Raw genomic sequence first — 20,791 nt, forward strand, 5'->3', positions numbered from 1 at the left:
GGGAGGGTTCAGCTCCATTAACCCACATACTCCGTTCCATGTTTAAATATCTACCCTTGCCTCCCATGCAAATGAGGCAGCCATACAAAGACACAAATGTAGCTTTCATCACCATATCTAGCTTGATCCTAATACTAGCATTTCTCATGATGGCTTGCCTGGAAGGCCCAGAAACTGATCTATGTTACATTTTTATCCTGCTCTTCTGCCAAAGTAAAGTGAAATGAACCAAAGGAACTGAAACTGTTCATGATACAATTCTGAAATTTTAGAAATTATCTTAAACTTCTTCTTTATCAATGCTGCATGTAATAAAACATTGCAAAATAAAAACTTGATTTGATCATGATAGGTTTGTATGCAGATTCTTTTTGCACAATATGAACACAGTTGCACTGATAAAACACTACAGAAAAATACACCTTCAGTGATATAACCCCTAGGAGGTGGGCACAGACTGGAAAACGGACCAAAATTTAACACAGACTGAACTGGTGCAACAGAGTTGTACCTTATCTGTAGTTGAAGATGCTCACATCCACACATGACTGCCCTAGCCCAGGGGCCATAAGGTTAGCACTAGAGGTGCCAACTAGATTGGGGGTCAGGATCAAAGAGGAAGTAAGTTTACATTAGGGAAATATGTGAAATGAAATTGGTTCATTTTTGTCTTGCATGGCCTGTTTCTACCCCAAGCCTTCCTGCATTTTTTATAAGTGTACACTGTTTGAAATCCACTGTGACTGCACTTCCACTTTGTGCAAACCAATCAACTGCTTTGTGTGATGGCTCCTGAGTAACTCTACTAACCACTCCTGCACTTTTCTTTTTTGGATAAAGTCTTATAGCTATAGCATATAACTATGTATTTTAGGTTTTGGATATGGAGAATACTCACATCAACACAGTCTACTACAGTGATCAAACATTCCATTTACTTCCCTTCAAAGACGATCTTTAGAAGATGTTCTTGGCAAATGAGAGTCTCTATTAAACAAGGAAGCTGTTGAGACCAATTAGTTTTCATCTCTCCTTGCTGGCTTCTTATTATTCCTTGCATTGCTCTTTTCAGAGGAACTCAAAGGTGATGAACTCAAATTTTTCCAAAGCCCCCAAACGTTTCTTGTATACAAAAATGATGAGAGAGAGAGAGAGGACAGCCTCTCCCCCTTAGTATACTACAAAGAAAAGGAATAAAACCAGAAGAGATGACTTGACGTGTTGCCAAGTCCAAAGTAGAGATGCTCATGGCAGAATTCCTCCAGGGCAAGAACCTGGTTGTTCTGTAAATTCTGTCCATACCACATAGCAAATGTTTCCTGTATCAGAATGAAACTGTTTGCACAGTTCTCTTTCATGCAAGAGGGCAGCAGCTTTTGCCACTGAGTTCTAAAGGGGATCTGTTCTCCATGCGTGTTGCAATCATGACCTGAATTGGGCACTGCACACATGGGAATCAAAGAGAACCTGCAAGTCATATCAGAGTGGGACCCCCGGACCCGACCTGTGTACTCCGTAATGTATGAACAGCTGACCACTCCACACAGCTGCAGCTCCTCCTCCAAAGTAAGCTCATAATTTCTTTGACAGTAATCCAAGACTGGCTAGTGAACCTAGGCCCAGCTGAATGTGTTTGCACAACCCTATGTTTAACAGAGCATGTGGAATCAATAGAAACCGAGGAATGCTGGGCCCTTCTTGTGTTGATACAGCTCCTGTCCTTAGGATCATCTCTCCTGCTTGTATTTTGTGATTGAATCCATCGGGCAGTTACATGAGTCATTTCCTACTAGAAAATTACGCTCTATGTAGGATGGAAAAATGTGGGTCTGCAGCCACTGAAGCCTAATGACATAATTACATAAGGAAAGGAGTATGAGATGAGACTCATACCCTGCACAGCTTGGGACAGATAGTGCTATGTCAGCATATATTATTTACCTCCTGTGAATAAGATTTTTACATGACTCATTCAGCAAAGATTTCCCCTTCTCTCTCCTCCCTCCCCCCATTATAATTCACTTTACATTGCCTTCTCTTTGGAAAGTATGCCAGTTTTTCAGGGAGACACAAAACGATGTGAATTTGTCCTCATTCTGAAGGAGAATCATGAGAAACATTTGCTACGAATACAGTGCCTAATAATGTAGGATTCCGGCTCTGTGCTAAGGAAAATCTGCTCGGTTTTATGAGCTCAGGATACACCTCAGCTATCTGAACAATGAGAGCCTGTTCTTGTGGTGATATGATGATGAATGTTCAACGTTTTCTAGGCCCAGAGGTGACAATGGATTCCAGCTATTGTCCGTATCTGCTACCACAGGCACACACTGTGTTACACAGGCTGAGGCCTCCATAGCTTATGATTATACCTCCCCCAACTGTCCACTAGTTTACACCACAGTGGAGTATATTATTCCCAGAACTGGAACGCACATTTGCAGCAGCTTTCAGATTGGACTAATTTTATGAATGTTGACTTCAGTTCTTAGTCAGATTCCCAGAATGAAACAGTCCAAGGCTCAGACAACTAGCACAATGGCTTATGCCAGTAATTCATCCACTGGGGTCAGCTCTAGTTTGGTCATCCTTGCCTTGGTTTATGCCTCATTCTCACAACCTCCCTAGCTTCATCTACTATCTTAACAGCTGCCTGTCCTCAATCTCCTACCTTGCCATTCCCTTGCCTTCTATTTCCTTAGGCACTGTATCTGGCCCAGTTTTGCATCCCTTGGCCTTTTCTTCATCCACAAAGGAGGCCTACCACATCCATCCTCTGGGCCCTTTCTGTCCACAGCTTCCATCTTATTTGTCTAAGCCCCCTATTCTCACTTCAGCAGTCTGGTTTGTGCATGCAGAACTATAAGGTGAGAACTGTAGTATTTCTGGGTCCATAGATGAAGATCTCCAGAATGAGACTTGACTCTGTTTTAGGGTTGCCAAGCGAGAGGGTTGGGGAGGCTGGACATAGGGGCATGTAACATTGGTGATGTCACTTCTGGGTACAACCCAAAAGTGGCAATGGATAGTTCTAGGAATTTCTGGAAAATCTATGGTTTTATCATAGAGGTACCCATTGTTACTTCCAGGTTGTACCCAGAAGTGACATATCAGCACAGAGGCCAGCAGCTTTTTCATTTTTATTTTTCCCTTGCTGCTGCTTGGACTGGCAGCAGGCAACAGCAGCAATCGATGGGAAGCCTGACAGCCCAACTGCTTGGGCCTGGCAGCCCAACTACCAATGGACTTCTAATGTAGTAACCCTTCAGGAATTTTCCCTTTAAATTACATGCCCAGTCCATTTCCCTGCTATCATAAGCAGCAAACAGTGGTAGCCATGTGCACCACTGCAGTATGAGGGGCAGTACATCATACAAATACCACCTCTGTATGACCTTGGGAGGTCCATGAACCCTGTGAACATTTACAACCTACTCATAGATGATGAAATTCCCTCAAGGGCACAGAATTTATTTTAATATGTATTTTATACCTGTTTATTTTTCACTTAGTTACACACAAACTCATTCCTAAACACAAAACCGTTGAAAAAATTATGACTGCCAATATTGTGCTGGCCAAACAGGAATAGCAGGTACATGAACTCTCAGAGGGAGATAAAAATGTTGGCTGCAGTGCCTTTTCTTATTCCATATGTAACCTCAGTGCTGTCTGATATTTGTTCCTGTTAGTGAGAAAAATATTTTTTAAAATGTAGTCCTTTGTTTAAAGCAGCCTCATCTCATCCAGGCAGGATTAGGCCCTTGATTTATTGGTTTTAAGCATATGATGGCATCCATCCATTTGTCACACATATGCATTAATTTTCCACCTGAATCTAACTGTAAGCATGCACGTCCATATTATTTATTTATTACACATTTTTATGCCACCTTTCCTTGAAGGAACAGGATCAAACTATACATTATACTTCATTTTCTATTCCTTTTAAGATACTGTTTTTCCTTTTTCCTATGCCACTGCTGTTTTTGGAAGAAAGAGAATGGCCTAGGAAAAGAGGGGCTCTTTAACCATTTCCTTCCCTGCCCCTTTCTACAACCTGATTGTATCATTTCTAGAGATGGGGTGATGGTGGTAATCAGGTAGCTGCAAGCTTTTCCTAGTGGGCTTAAAAACAACTTGGGAATTATATTTTTTTCAGGGAGGGATGCCCATTCTCCCATCCACAGTTTATCCTCATCACTACCCTGGTGAGATAGGTCAGGCCCGAAGTCACATAGTGAGCTTCAGGGCTAAGTAGGGATTTGACTGAGGGCCCTGACCCAAACACTGCACCACACTGGCTCATATAAGGAAAGACTCATGAGACAAAAGAATGCTTTCAGTAGGAATCTGAGTAAGAACACTGGGCCAGGTGTTGCTTTAGCAGAGATGGGCTTTCATGGCATCTAATTTCTGCATAGTGGCAATATCTACTTTGGGATGGGGATAAGGGGGTCACCAAAAATAACTATAACAGGTGCTGCTTGGGAACAGGTAATGGGGTAAAACAATGGTAATACCATACAATAGACCAGTTTGAGACCTCAGGGGCCTCCAGTGAAGTCATTCCTGTCATCAGGCTTTCCAGTCACCTGCAAGGATACCTGAGGGAAAAATTAGGGGTGCACAGTGCATATTGTTCCTTTTGTTAGAAGTGCCAAGTTTGGTGGGGATGAATTTGCCATCTGTTCTACTTGCTACAAAAATCTGGTCAGCTGTAAAGTGGTTTTTTTTTTTTTTGCATGTTGCCACTTTCCATCAGACTTAACGAAAGTCAGAAGGGATTGCTTCATGTGTTATTTTTAAAGAATACTCTATTTGTATGTTCATCATTATTCACTTTTACTCGCTTTTTTCACTAATGTTTTCTGTTATCTGCTTCTGGAGGAACGTGTTTCCTAGCCTGATTCCAACCAGCTTGCCCTTTGGTGCCCACCTCTTCCCCATATTACTCCAAAGCAAGTCCTGTACAAATAATATGCATTTGACATGAGCAAAACAATCTTTTCAGTTATATCTATTTTCTGTTTCACTCATAGCACAAGTTTGTGGAAAAATTTTAACTAGTAGATCACATTTGGACACATTATGAGAAGACAAGATTCTCTGGAAAAGTCAATAATGCTAGGAAAAGTAGAAGGCACTGTAGGAAAAGAGGAAGACCTAAAATGAGATGGCTTGACTCAATAAAAGAAGTGACATCCTCCAGTTTACAAGATCTGATCAAGTCTGTTAATGATAGGAAGTTTTGGAGGTCTTTCATTCATAGAGTCACCATAGGTTGGAGGCGACTTGATGGAACACAACATACACAGATAGAGAAGATGAGTATAATGAGAAAGATCTCATTTACAGAGAAGTAAAGAATGACCACCTGTCTGCAAGCCAGACAGGGCTGAAACTGGGGGGTTGAAGGAGAACCCCCTCCCACCAGGAATCAGCAAAAAAATGATTGACACCCCTGTCAGCCTGGGGGAAGGAGCTTCTGTCCATTAATGTAACTGCCACACCCTCAATCACTGGAGAATTATTTATTTTAAAAATATTACTGTCCTGACTAGACATGGGCATGAACCAAAAAAAATTAATGAACCAGCGGTTCATTGTTCGGTGCTGACGATGAACCTGAACCAGCAAACCGCAACGAACATTTCCAACTGACGAACCAGTTCGAGGTTCGTGGTTCATGGGCGTCAGAATGGACCCCGTTGGACTTAGAGAGCCCATATTCCCAGGGAGTGTTTAGCAGGCTCTCCTCCAGCCAGCACCCAAGTTTGGTCAAGACTGCAATAGGGATCTTGGAGTTATACCCTCTCCAATCTGAGGCCCCCAGGAAACTCCCATTCGATACAACTAGAGACACCAGTTGATGTTGGCCCAGTGTACAAGGGGTTGGCTGTCAGAACTGCCTATCAGGGTTTTCAGGGATGAGATTGGAATGCCTTTGGTTACAGAACACCCCCCTTCCCCCTCCCTCCCCCCGGGTGTCTTCTCCCATGTAACCAATTGTAACCAATTTGCAGCTCCATGGTTGGAAGGAAGACCTGACGATCAAGGTAAGCTGGGCTTTGATTCGGGTTTCCAGGGTGACAGAAGGAGTGCAGACAGAGTTCAGGCATTCCCCCAGCTTCGTTTCCAAGGGAATTGATTGATGGTGCCTGACTGTCTGGCTTCACGAACCACGGGCGAACGCAATGAACCGGGCTTCCAACGAACGCTGGTTCATTGGCCATGGACCCTCACGAACCACCGGTTCATGAACAGACAATCAGGCGGTTCGTGGGTTTTTTTGGTTTGTAATGCGGTTCGTGCCCATGTCTAGTCCTGACTCCTGACAGGACAGAAATATCTCCAATCATACCTTATAAGGAACAGGGGTCTTTCACTTGCTTTTGGCAAAAGGTTCTAAAGCAAACAACCATTCAACTAAACTATCCCAGCAAAGTGACATTTGAAAGCCCTTAGCATTAACTCATACTGAGTAGAATTGAGGAGTGCAGGGAGAGAGTTTTACACAGCGTTTTCATGCCCTTCAAAAAGTGGCCCCATTTTCAGCGACTGGCATGTGCATTCAAAATACATTTTTTAAAAAAAGGCAAAGGGATTTCTTTCTTTTTTTATTATCATCTGGTGATGACCCAACAGTGTTAGACAACACACATCACTGTAATACCATGTTCAAAAATTTTATTACAGCAAATGTAATACCCAAATTAGCATCAGCTAGCAGAAAAGCTGGAAAGGTGAAAAAAGCTTCAGAAGTTATCACTAGCTGAACCCAGCAATTTAATTTCTCAGAGGGGCTAACAACACACAATCAAAAAGTGTATGAGGAAAAGTTTCCAAGAGTATAAGAAAGGAAGGAAACCAAAAGCTTCTCTAGAAAATAGGTAAAGGTACAAACCAAGATCTAGTTCCAGTCGCAAAACCACAGAATCCCATTAATTTTTGGAAGGAAAGCCTCCAAGTGCTGAGTAATAAAACTATCAACTCCAGTAATCCAACAGCCATCCCATATAGAAGCTGTGACAACACCTAAGTCCTAAAGACTTGAATTGTTGCAGAAACCAACAACCCCTCACCAACATAGTGATTCTGAAATACCTTTAACAGCCTATGGAAACCAACCAGAGATCTAGATAAAAGAATAGTGTAATCTGCTAAGTAATAACGAAATATGGGAAGTAGCTAGAACAGAGGCAGGGGGGTTCACCACTAAAAGTATCCCTGCAAGATAGTTAATGTAAAGATTGAATGGGAGGGTGCATGCAACGGACAACTTTGCTTCACCACCTCCCTCTTGACAAAGGGATGTTCTTTGTTAATTGTCCCTCAAGGTCACAATGAACATGAACAGTAGGACAGTTAAAGTGTTGTAACATCTACAATCAATGGAAGACACATACAGTTTAGCGCACAAGTGTTCTCTGGTTACAGAATCAAACAGAGCATTTATAAATTCATAAAAGGTACATAGAGCACCCCCATGGGGTGAGCGGGGGTGGGTTTGAATACCTCTGCCTAATGAGGGAGAACTGAACAATGATCCAACATGGAATTCTCCCTTTGGAAGCCCGCCTGCTCCATCAATCTCCAGTCATTAGGTCAGCTTATGATATAAACAGGAGGCATAAAGCTTCACAAGAGAAGAAAGCAAGCTAATAGCACAATAGTTAAATGGATCGGACCTACAGCCCTTCTTATAAACCAGTACAATAATAGCCTGAAGCCAGGACTCTGGAATTATATCATTTATTGAAGTAAACAAAGCTGCTAAAAGCAGCACCTACAAATCTGGAAAGATATTTAGTACATCTGCAAGCAAACTGGCCCAGGAGATTTGCCAACCTTAAGGCGCTGTATTAAATCTCTTACCTCCCACTCTAGTAATGGAGGCCAATTTGGCAAGGGACTAGCAGGGAAGATCAAGGGCAATAGTGGAGAAAGAAGAGTCCTGCTGTCCCGGTGGCATTAAAGAGGGCAAATAAATGATCTTCTCAAACCTCAGATGGAATACAGAAGTATGAAACCCAAACAGGAGTAAGCAAATCAGAAACAGTAGTCCAGAGTCAGACTCCAGACATTCCGAGAATCATTATTATAAGATGCTATCATTAATAGCCACCACTTATCATTATGGTGCTGACTTTACTTGAAAAGGTCTTAACCTTTAAAGTCCTTAGCGGACTGGGACCAGCATATCTACGGGACTGCCTCTTGCCCTATGTTCCCTAGAGGACACTTAGATCAATCAATAAACATCTCTTGGTGGTCCCCAGCCCCCAAAAGATCCACCTTGCCTCAACCAGGACCTTCTTGGCCCTGGCTCCCACCTGGTGGAACTCTGTCTGTGGAGACCCAGGCTCAGCAGGAATTGTTATCTTTCCGCTGGGCCTGTAAGACAGAGTTGTTCCACCAGGTATATGGTGGTTGAGGTGGGTGGGCCACAAAGCCGGCCTCCTGCCATGAGGGGGGGGGGGTTACTCCCTTTTCTGTCAACATCTAATAGTTGGCCATCCAGCCCCACAGATTGCTGTTTGGATTGCAATATGCGTGTAGCTGTTTTATATATTTATTAATGTTTTTATCTGGTTTTAAAGTAATATGTTTATGTATTTTATATATGTTGTATTCCATTCTGAGCCCATTTGCAGGGAGAGTGGATTAGAAATATAACAACAACAACAACAATAAATGAGGGCTTTAGAGACCCTTTTCACCAAAAATAATCTATGTAAAGTCATGGCAGAGCTAACCTACCAAAAATATTGGTGAGTAATCTGTACCTCCCTCTTTGCTTGTCTGCATTTGTTGTCTAACCAACTCTTACTCTACCTAAAGGCTTAGGTAAAAAGGACCTCAGAGCCTTAGAACAGAGAGGTTGTAAAACATCCAATGTGTGTGTGTATAAAATGTCATCAAGTCACAGCTGACTTTTTAAAGGTAAGAGAAAAATTGAGTGATTTGCCATTGTCTGCCTCTGTGTAGTGAGGGACCCTGGATTTCCTTGGTAGTTTCCCATCCAAGAAATAACCATGACCCACTCTGCTTAGCATCTGAAACTTGATGAGATCAGGGTAGCTTGAGCCATCTAGGTCAGGGTAAAACATCCAACAGCACTACAAAATTCTGCATTCTCAGTTACACTATAGGGGCTACTATAATGCTAGCTTCTAACCAGTAGTAGGGCTGGGAAGAAAGGAGAGCCAAAAAAGAATGTGGCCCATGTATAAACACACACCAGTGTAATTTAATTAATTTATTTATTGTTTAATTTATTATTTAATTTAGACCAAAATAGCCCTGCAGATATGCAATCCAGCAATTTCTCCATTACCCCTAAATGGAGATTTGGAAGTCAGCAATTTCTTGTGACATCAGAGCAGCAGAACCAATGGCAACGAAGAGAAACAAGCTTGGGCTTGCAGCATATACTGCAATGTCCTTGCAAGTCCTACGGTCAAGAACCAGACCTGCTTGCAAAGCAGGTCAGAGCAGACCAAACTAACTGCATCCAAAAAGCAGGACAACCACAGAGAAGCATGCCAGTTGCCCTTTTTGTCAAACAGATACATAAGCTATTGCTTGCCAGCTGTTTCTCTGATTCTAGAATATGCTTCATATGGCCCAACTCATCTGACCTCCGAGTTCTAGCGTAAATTAAATTCCCACCCCATACCTCAAACTGGATCAAATATTTCAGATGGTGGGATTATTTAGGGAATGCTCATCCTAGGTTTTATGATGTTAGAGAACAAAGGTATCTTATTCAAGATTTGAAGGCATGTAAGAGTTATAGAGCATCCTGAGGAGGCTAAATCCCATTTCCGTTAAGAGTACACTCAATTTCCTTTTATCTGAATGGACTAGCCATTTCCTTCTTCAAGCACTATTTAACCCACATATATTTGATTAAATTTTTGTATGTTGGTCTTCCCATTTACCAGAAATCATCTGGATTGCTGTATGTTTAAAAGGAAGCTGTGGGTGGAAGGGTCATATTAAAATGAATCTTTCTGCTTCAGTTGAAGCAATATCACTGTGCCGATGAGAAGTATTTCTAAAGATCTTTCCAGAATCTTTGTTCCAGGGAATAAGAAAATTGTTATGTTCAAAAGGATGATTTGCTTATGTTTATGGAAAACTCTTAATCTATAAATGCATTTGCTTCTCACAAATCTTAGTTCATAGTCAATTTAGAAGATTCAGCCAAGTCACTGTGCTAGAGTAGCTGTTGTTTTTTAAATCTTGCCTTTTACGTGGTTAAACGTTTTGTATAGAAATTGTTGAAAGTGCCTCGATTAGTGTGTACATCAGAAATCATCAAATAAACAGGACATGCAAATAACCATTTTACAGTTATGAAATCTACAATAAATTACCATTATGCAGTTAGTGAGAGGGGAGATCTAAACTTAAACACATTCTAATGTATAAGAAGGTGGAACTGTGAGAAACAGACAGCTTTAAAAAAATATTAAAATTATGAGAATATAAAAAATTATAGTTATTAATAACCAAACATAACCAATCAAAATTATAGTTATTAATAACCAAACCTTTCTAATTACTGCTTTTGATTTAATAAAATCAAGGGATTTTTTTGCAAAGCTGAAATTAATGAATACATTGTTTTTTTGAGGAAATATTAGTGATTCTTAAGAGGCACCATGCAGTAATTTGCAAATTGGGGGTAATTCAGAATTTTGGGGGGCAAATTCCACTTTTGGTGGTCAAATTACACTTGGGACTATTTTCCACAGCTCTTTCTCCAAGAGACACTTTAAGGAAAAACTTCATTAAAGGGGGAGGGAAACTACAGGAGGCAGGTTACAAATTAATACACCTAAATGGTTTAAAACTAGGAGTCTCTCTACACGAGATGAATTACACAAGGATGTTCAAGTGAAGGGAGACACAATATTAGCCATGAAGCCGAGTTTTAAAAGACAGATCAGAAGGCTTTATCAATTTCCCCTTTCTACGAAGCCGCAAAGATCGTTACTCAGAGGGTTTGTTTATTTTCCCTTCACCTCCCTGAAGGCTCTGTCAGTTTCACCTCCCCTTCTGGGAGGCGAAAAGGAAATAAACAAACCCCCTGAGGAGCGATCTTTGCTCACTCTGTAGAGAGGGGAAATTGACTGAGTCTTCCCAGCTAATATTGCATCACCTTCACTTGAGCATCCTTGTGTAATTCGTCTCGTGTAGGTTATCTAGGTTATCTGAAAGATCTGCCTTCCCTTTATGAACCGCTACTGAGTTAAGATCAGTGATACTCAGTGGCTCAGGAACCGCATGTGGCTCTTTGACATACTGCCTCTGGCTCTTCTGAGCACCGTTCCTCAGTGTGGCACCTGCCCCATGTTTCAGGAAAGTGGTAAAGTCCTCTGCTTAGTGGAACTTGTGCTTGGGAAGTTGTTCCTACCTTGAAACAGCTGCCATTGGAGGAAAAGGTAAGCTGTGAGACCTATCGAGGTGCAGGACTCATGCCAGGGATGGAAGTCAATGTGGCTGTTTTGGTTGATGGCAACTGTGAATGTGGTTCTCCATGAACCGTGGGCTGAGTAGCACTAGTTTAGGTTATAAGCAGGTGTTGTGCTCTGCGCACCTATGATGTGGGTAAGTTAGCCACTTATCATCCAGGGCAATGAGTTTTCAGTGGTGGCCCCCAATATCTGGAATTCCCTTTGATCATCAAAATCGTAAGAATACCACTAGCACATGATCATATTTTTTTAATTTAAAAAATTGATTAGGCAATAATAAAATTGAACAGGCTTTCCCTTGACCTAATCAGTTTCACCAGAGTCGAGAGGGAAATAGGGGTAGGGCAGTGAAGAAAATGACTCTCTACGTCATGGAAAATGAGGAGGAATCTGGGCAGGGACTCATACCATGCTTTTAACAGTGACCAAATATAAACTTCTGTACAAGGGAGGGGGGGGGAATTAACATACTTTAAAGCCATTTCCAGATGGAAATGGAAATGGAAAATAATTGTGAAAGGAAAGCTAGGAATGGTCTTCAGATAGAGCACATCTGTCCACAGGCCACTCAAAAATACAAAAAGGATATAAATTGTAAATCTACCTTCCTGTCTAGCAATAAAGCTACATTTCCTTTTGTCCAAACTCAACACTTTTTTGGAATGGTATATTTGAAATTGATCTTTTTATGTAGAGAGGATTTGGGGAGGGGGTATGGAGAAGCATTCAACCATCATTTAATTAAATAAACAAATAATGATTACTTTCTGCACACACTAGGGATGCTTAAACACACAATGGTTCAACTGGTATCCTCCAATTATGAATAGAGGCCTGATTTTTTGAGAATCAACAGGCTAGTTCGTTGAGCTGTTCTGCAGTGTTTGGCAGATTGTTTCATTGTATTCCTTACTAACCATGAAGTACAGCACAACTGGCCTTTTGCACATGCACATTCTCACACAGCCCAATTGAGTTCACCTACCCACCCACCCCATCCTTGCTTCATTAATGCTCTGCTGAGCCAGCAATTGTTTAAATAGACAATTAAATCACTCATTAAATCGCTGACAATTTCATATAAACCAGTTACCGAGAATGCTGTGTTTCAGTAAAAGCCTGCCTTTCAGCGTTCGTCGACATGGTCTTTAGCAGACCTAATGGCTACTGATTGGTCTGAACCTGCAGAATCTCTGCACATGCACTTTTTAAGGAAAACTCAGTGCAAACCAGATTGGTAGGCATTCATGGCTGCTCAGTACAAAGCAAACAGAGTGAATGGCTCACATCCGATAGGCACCTTAGACTGTGGTAAGTTTGATAGTTCAACATATTCACACTAAAATTTGCAGCATCCCTATCAGGCACCGTAACTGATATAGGCCGTTTCCACACGACTTACCTTATTCCGGAAAACAGCGAAATCTCACGATAAGACGCTGTTATCATGTCTTCTCGCACGATAACAGCGTCTTCTTGCGCGATTTCATGCAAGATTTCGCTGTTTTCCAGAACAAGGTAAGCCGTGTGGAAACAGCCATAGATTAGGGCCACAGTATGGAAGAGGGTTTTTTTTTACTATTCCTTCTATGCCCTTTTCCCATTTGAAAACCTATAGTGGCAAGAATGAGAATGTGGGAAGGAGAAGAGAGATAAGGGAGACTTCTGAGGTAGCTGCCTTCTGAACATGTGGCTGTCCAAATCCCACATTTTGACTTCTTCTTTTTATGTGTTTAAAGCCCTCTGCCCCCCCACCCTTCAGCTACTCACAAGGGAGACACCAGCTTTATTTAACTCACTGGTAGCATGTAAGTTTTGTGTTCCCTAAAGGGTTCTTTTTTGTGACCCTAAAAGAATAATATGGTACTTAATTGTGAGGTAAGTATAAACCCCCTTTTCATGGCTATTTTGACTTTGTTGACCACAGATGTAACTGAACAACAAACACGTATTTACAGAAAATAAGACATATAATCAGGTAAAGGTTTCATGTGGAATAATCAGTCTGGAACGTACAACTGCTTTCAGCGTTACTGTCCTTTGTGGGTTAACACATTAAAACTGTGCCTTAATTATCAAACACAAACATTAAGGGGAGATTTGAATCTTTTTTCTCCAGACAGTTTTCACAGCATTCAAGGTTCAACTGTAACTTTTTACCACAGCTGACAAGCTTACTACTCAGGTTCTAGGCTGCTCCTTTAACTCACAGAAATCCTTGTCAAAAACCCTGTATACAAAAAGTTAGATTTAATAGGCCCTTGACAAGGTGCTTGTTCATTTCACTAAAAACAAGTTTCCTTCTCTAACCTGACCCCTAAATCCAAACTAAAAATACAAAGCCTGTGTAAACTTACACTGTTATCCATAGCTACCAAAATCCCTGTCTGAGGGGAAAAGTATCTCTTTTCCCTTCTTAAACTGAGGCTTGCTCATCCCTTCCCAACCAGTGGAGTTCCAGGGCTCTGATTGTCTCACAATCTCTTGGATTTGCACGAGGCCTAAATCCCAAGAATTGGTTCAGTGCCCTGGAGGATAGGCCCAACTTTGGGAATGATTGCCATACATCCCAAGCTCCTTTAGGCTGGGGGAGGCACAGATGCTTCCCCTTCCTTTTCTAGGCTTAAAGCAGCTTGGAAGAGAATTTTTTTATTAGGGTGAAAGTCAGGATGAGAGCGATAACATGCACCCTCTTCCCAGCACTGCAGCCCCAATCTAAAAGGGTCCCCCTGCATGGCTGCTTTTTAGAGGGAAAGAACATATCTGAAATCCCAGTCATGGAATTCCAGTTCCATGTGAGATTTGGTTCTTGGATTCATCTGAAAGGCTGGAGATTGACATAATTACTTTATCAGATTTCATGTACAGCAATGTTCTCCTATACTGGAAGTTCTTCTGTGTTCTATATGGTATGTCAGAGAGCACAATTAAAAAGTGTAGCTTAAGATACGTGTGTGGGAGGGGAGTGTGTGTGAGAGAGAGACTTTTGAAGGGCTTAAAAATTGGGCTTTAAATTGCAGAAGATTGCAGTTGCACTCTTCTGAAATCAAACTCCCCCTCTCCTTATTATAGAAAATCCTTCAAAACTATGTCCTTGTATGTTACAAAAACAAAAAGGTATATTTAAAGGGCCCTTTTTTTGTTTTGCACTAAAAATGAACACAAACCAGGAAAAAAACGAACTGTGCAGTTTGTGGTTAGTCGCGTTTCACGAACCACGAACTACAAACTTTTATGAACTTGCCCTGGTTTACGAACCGGTTAGTTTGGTTTGTGAAAATGTCACTTCCGGGGCAGCAGAAGGTCACTTCTGGGGCTGGAGAAAGCCCAACTCCCCATTGTCTAGAAAACTGATTGATCGGCACCAGGCTATCTGCTGTTATGAACCAAAAACTGAACCAAACGAACTGGCCTAAAGTTCATGGTGGTTCGTCAGAAATGGACTCTGACGAACTGCTGGTTTGCAAACCACGAACTGGCCTGGTTTGTGATGAATTTTTATTCATATTTTGGTTTGTGCCCACCTCTATTTTGCACACATAGACCTTAATTGGGAGGAGGTTATTGTGTTTGTGTATAACAAAGGTTTTCTGTGTGTATGTGTAACAGAATTTGACACTCCCAGCAGCAACTTGCTGCTTAAGCCAGGGGCCAGCTTTTGCTGCCCTGCCCGGAAGGAGGGACAGACTCCCCTCCTGGGCATACAGACATTGGCCAGGGGCAGAACCAAGTGCCTCAGAGGGTGGCTCCGCATTCCAACCAGCAGTTGCTTCGCTAGCTTGACCCACCCTCCTTACCCTGTTGTAGTGCAGTATTAGCCACCTGCTGTTTTCAGAGCCAGGTAGGGATTTTTTAAATCCTTTCCCCACATTGGCTGATGGGAAGGGTTTTTTTCACCTACCTTGCACTGCTGGCAGAGGTTTGAGGTATTGGCCTGGGTGGCAGTGGTTGTTAGGTCACTGGCAGGAGAGTTTTGGGAAATAGGGAGCAGGCAGAGAACACCCAGTTGCACTTCCCCATGGGTGGGGAAACTGGGTCTGCCCTCAGTGTGGTATGCTTCTGACGGCTACCATAACATGGGAAGATGCCTGTGGGGATCCCCAGGGACAAGTCCTTCCCTCATGCTGTACAGCTGAGGTGTTAGGAGCTTGACGGGGGATCCATTTGCCTGGCTGGCCAGGTTGCAGCTGTTTCAGGCCTACACCCAGGGCTGTGGGGCTCGCCCAGACAGATCAAGGCTAGGGTTGCAAATACAGCTGCAGAAGAACCCTAGATTACAGTGTTATAAATTACACTCCATTATATATTTCCCATAATACAGAACCTCAAAAATGTGGGAGGAAATAAGGTAGCAATAGATTTCATAAACATCTCTAGTCCCAAGTTTAGCTCCTCCAAGAATTTCTGTCCAGTTGTACTAAATGTTCTTGTTCATTCCATGTGGCATGGTACATAGTGATGCACATTTGCAAAATGTATCATCGTAGCTTAAGAAAACCAGAAGCTACCTGAATCCTGCAAAAGAGATCAGAGATTCTCTCAGAATGATTGTAGGTTTTAGGGAGCTGAGGGGGTCAATAAAACGGTGGAAGGCACATATTCTTACATTTGCTGGCAGAATGTATGATCAATACAATGGCCTATAGCCATTTGCAATGTCTTGGGAAAATGAGTTATTTCTTCCTGCAACCTACTTTGCCTGTTAGTGTTTCAGTAAATCACATTAGGAGAAGGAAAGCCCCTTAGGTATTAAATCGGAAGTTTTCCAGTGGGTTCTGGTAAACTTCAAGAAGGGATAATCATTAGTCAGCAAATTATTGGGTTACTGAAGTGGAATTCCACATATCCTGGTGCCGGGTCTCATCTTTGTTCATTTAAAGGTATGCAGGGACTTGATTTATGTTTTCCTTTTGCAGGGAACTGAATTTATTGTTTGTAGAGATAAATACATATCAGCTCAGATGCACTGGGGTGAGAAACACCTCTTGACCAAAAAGTTCGCATCGAAGATGATTCACAGTGTAATCCTGAGCAGAGTTACACTCTTTTAAGCCCATTGAAATAAATGGGCTTAGTAGGGAGTAACTCTGCTTAGCACTGGCAGTGACTTACCAGTACGTTAAAGGGGAAATGTTGATATGGATTGTTGTAGCTTGCCTACTGCAGTTGCCCTTCCTTTCCCCTTCACTCCCACTCCCTGTGAGCAAAATAGGGGTGCTTTTGAATTTGCTAGCTTGCCAGTTCAATCCCAGTATTCCCATTTTTATTTTGCTTCTGCTTTGTCTGATCCAAAAACTTGGGGCCTTTAAGTTGTGCCACGTTGTTTGCTTGCATTGAATTTTCTCCATTAAAATTCAACATTACCTTTTGTATTCCTTAATCAGAAATATCAATGGTAGCCAAGGCTGTGCTGCCACAATCTATGGTGGTGGTGACCACTAGGCACTAACTGTCACATCAGCCACATAAACCAGGAAGGTAAGCAGGCAGGCAGGAGAGGAAGAGATGGAGCTACTGCTACACTAGCCAGTAAGTTGGTCGAGTGAGCAAGGAGGAGAAGGAGCAGCTTCCAGCCCTGGCACTGCAGGAGGGTTGGGAAGAGCAAGACTCACTGTCATTCCACCCCCTACAGTGCTACAGGTGGCTGAGAAGGAAGGCAGGGGAGGAGGAGCAGAAGCTGCTGCTGATCTCCCTTCCACTGCAACAGTTCTGAGAAGAGGTGGTGGCACAGAGGAAGAGGGAACGAGAGGCCGTTTCCACACGTCTTACCTGCCAGCGGAACATCACACGAAAGACCCGGAAGACAGCGTCTTCTCACGCGAAATCACGCAAAACTCCGAGATAACAGCGTCTTCCTGGCACGATTTCGCACGAGAAGATGCTGTCTTCCGGGTCTTTTGTGCGATGCTCCTGCTAGCAGGTAAGACGTGTGGAAACAGCCAGAGAGGAAGAGATGGTGAGAGGAGGGGCAAGAGAGAATGAAAGAAATATACCTTCTTTTAAATATGGCTGCAATATTTAGTTGATTAGCTGGTTAAATTCACGGTTCAAGAATCTTTTTGACTAATTGAACTGGCACAACCAATTAGTGAGACAAAAGTTTTTTTTAAAGACCCAAGAACTGATATTTAACATCTTAGAAGAGGCACCTCCCTTGGAGATTTAACGGCAGTAGTACCTCATCTCCTGAAGAAATCCCACACAACAACACCTCTGCTGACATGCCGGAGACCATCTGCCAGCCAGAGTAGACCACAATACACATGCTCTGTATTATGTTGAAACCTCAGCTCACTTCGCCTTAACACAGAAGTAACACAATCTCAGGTAAACTGGCAAGACTGAAAAAGAAACTATAGGAAATTGCTTGGCATTTCAGTGTTGATCCAGTCCATATAACAACTGGATTTTGCTTGCCTGTTTTTACTATCCTTCGTTCAAATCACACGTTCCTAATGTCACTGTAACTAGTTAAACAAATGGTTTGTCCTTTGCAGCATTTCCTTCTATCGTTTTCTCATGAGCCCTTCCTCAGTTTGGTACTAGTAATGCTCACCTGTGAGCAACTTGCCTTACGTTTTGGCAGACTTTAAAATACTTGGGACTTTCAGCAACAATAAATTTCAATGGATAGAAAGAAGGAGTAAGACAGCTATTTGGAACCAAGTGTAAGAGGTTTTTTTTAAAAAAAAATATTATAAATGTCATATACAACCTCTCTTATTCACTTGGGAGTCCTCTCATATTGAAAAAGAATTAAAAGAAAGGGGGGGAAGAAGAAATTCAATGTTGCAACATCTATAGATTGCACCTGGAATTGAAAATGGAACTTTAGCATAGTCGTATTTCTCAGTTGTCTGTCTCTGAGTTGTCAAGGCATGGTTTTATTTCCCTAATACATATTTTCTAACATGCCAGCCAGCCATTACCCCCATGATTAGAATTCTATTTCTGTACCAGTGTGTTTGTTCATTTATATATTTATACCCCACTTTTCTCTCCAATGATGACTGAGAGTGGCTTACAAATTCCCTTCCTCCATTTTTATCTTCACAACAAACACCCTGTGCTGTAGGCTAGGCTGAGAGAGAATGACTGGCCCAAGGTCACCCAATGCGCCGAGTGGTGATTCAAACCAGCATCTACCAAATCCTGCTTTGACAGGACTCTAACCACTACACCATGCTGGCTGTCTATGAAAGTTCTGTTCTGACTACATCTCCATCGGTTAGCATTTCTCCAACATGAAAACCTAGCCAGTGTTAAAAATAGGTGGTACCTGGAGAGAGAGCTCAATGGGGAAGCAATGTCTCTCTCTAGGACCTCTATGTTTCCTAGACTTTATGGTATACCATAGCTTCGGAGAGTGGACTCTATGATAAACCACTGAGTTTGCCCTCTGAAGCTTCCATTTCCTCAAAGAGGACTGGTCTCTGTAGCCTGGAGATCAGCTGTAATCCTGGGAGAAATCCATACCTCACCTTGAAGTTGGTTGTCTTATGTCTAGGGACTGCATCTACAGATCTGGGCATGATTTTCCCTCTTTCATGGCATGTTAATGATACCAGAATCATGCCTGGGTAGGAGTGCACAAGGAGAGGAAACTCTGATAGCTATAGCAGGCAATGGTAAACCATCTCTGAATGTCTCCCACCATGAAAACCCTACAGGATTACCATAAATCAGCTGTGTCTTGACAGCACTTTCCACCATCACCAAGAACTGGAGAGGAAATAAAATATCTTCTGTAAATAAATGGGAGAACAAGTTGCACACTTGGGGTTGGATCTATCCATATTGTTCCCATGAGCACCTCTCTGGGTAGTCGAAGGGAACTCTTCCTTCCTTTTCCACCACAGGAAAAGCTGGTTGAATCCAACTCATGTGCAAAAATACTTTTGATACAATTTAAAATAATTTTGTGTGTTCCAAAAAAAAGTGTGCTTGAAAGCACTCCTTGCCATTTAATCAGAAATTGTGATTCAAGCTGAGGGGTAATCACACATACACACTTCAGAGTAAATAAGGAATCAAACTTTTGGTGAGTGATGAAGGAGGTACTGATATCTTTGCTATCACACAGACAGGAGATACTCTAAGACACTGGGATCCTAATTACAGAATGGATGCACATTGGAAAGGGCCTACTAGTTCTCAGAACCCTTGTTTTTTGCATAGAAATTTGGAGCTCTTTTCCCTGACATTCTTGGTGAAGCATCAGTAATTATGTCTACCAACAAATTCCCAATTCTAATTTATACGCACACACACACTATCCAGTAATTTTCAGCATCAATATATGCTTTCCTCAAACATACGTAAGACTGGCCAACGAAAAACGTAGGATGAAATAACCATTGACTGACTTGGTTTTTAAATTGTTTGCTTAACATCTTAATAGCACTCGATTTATCCTTAACGTTGAACACTGTAGAACGAACAGTTTATCAGTTTGCCATATGGAAAGACACTTATCTGAGCCCCCATTATATTCCCAGGTGTGTCTCTCTGGCAAGCACAACTCACACATAGCTTTTAAGGAGAGAAGTAGAAATCCAGATGGCCCATTTTAATAATGTGCTGTAAAAAAGGGGGCCAAATGTTGTGATTTGTTCTCTTACTTACAGCTCCAAGTTTAGCAAAGGAGGCTGCAGGGGTGTAAATTGACCCCAGCACTGTCATTCTCCGTTGTTCCAGGTGCCACTTTTCCTAAGCAACTGAATGCTCCTTTGAGTTCTCTGGAATGCTGACTACCAGAATGGTAAAAATAGGCGTTCAGTACTTAATGTGATCCAAAGTGTATTTAGTTAGCTAAATTTATATCTCACCCGTTTCCTGAGACTCAAGAGCATTTCGCTGCACTGAAATAAAATGTACTCAACATGAAATTGCATCCTATATCACTAGGCATGGATACTGAAAGATCTTGAGGTGAGGGGAGAAAATTTCTGTGCAGAAAAATACCCTAGCCTGCATGCTTTCTTCATTTTCTATCCAATGCATTAGCAAGGGACTATCCTCAGATGCTTGTAGATGTTATGATAAGCAGCTAGGCATTTCTAAGATCTATTTTATCCAAGCCTTTCACTTCGGTTTGGTTGCAATTCTGAATTAAGGTTTAAAGTCTCCATTTCTCCGGTGGTCCTAGGAGTGGAGCAGTCCTTACTTTTGGGATATAGCTCTTCCTCTCCGAAGGCAGAGTCAGTCAGCTGATTTTGATCCTGGAGGAGAAGGGCTTGTCCCTGGAATCACCAGTCTTTCTGGCCCTGCCATCCGAGCAGGACGTCTTCAGCAACACTTTG

This window comes from Eublepharis macularius, chromosome 1 (genome assembly GCF_028583425.1).
Source record: "Eublepharis macularius isolate TG4126 chromosome 1, MPM_Emac_v1.0, whole genome shotgun sequence".
Lineage (NCBI taxonomy): Eukaryota > Metazoa > Chordata > Lepidosauria > Squamata > Eublepharidae > Eublepharis > Eublepharis macularius.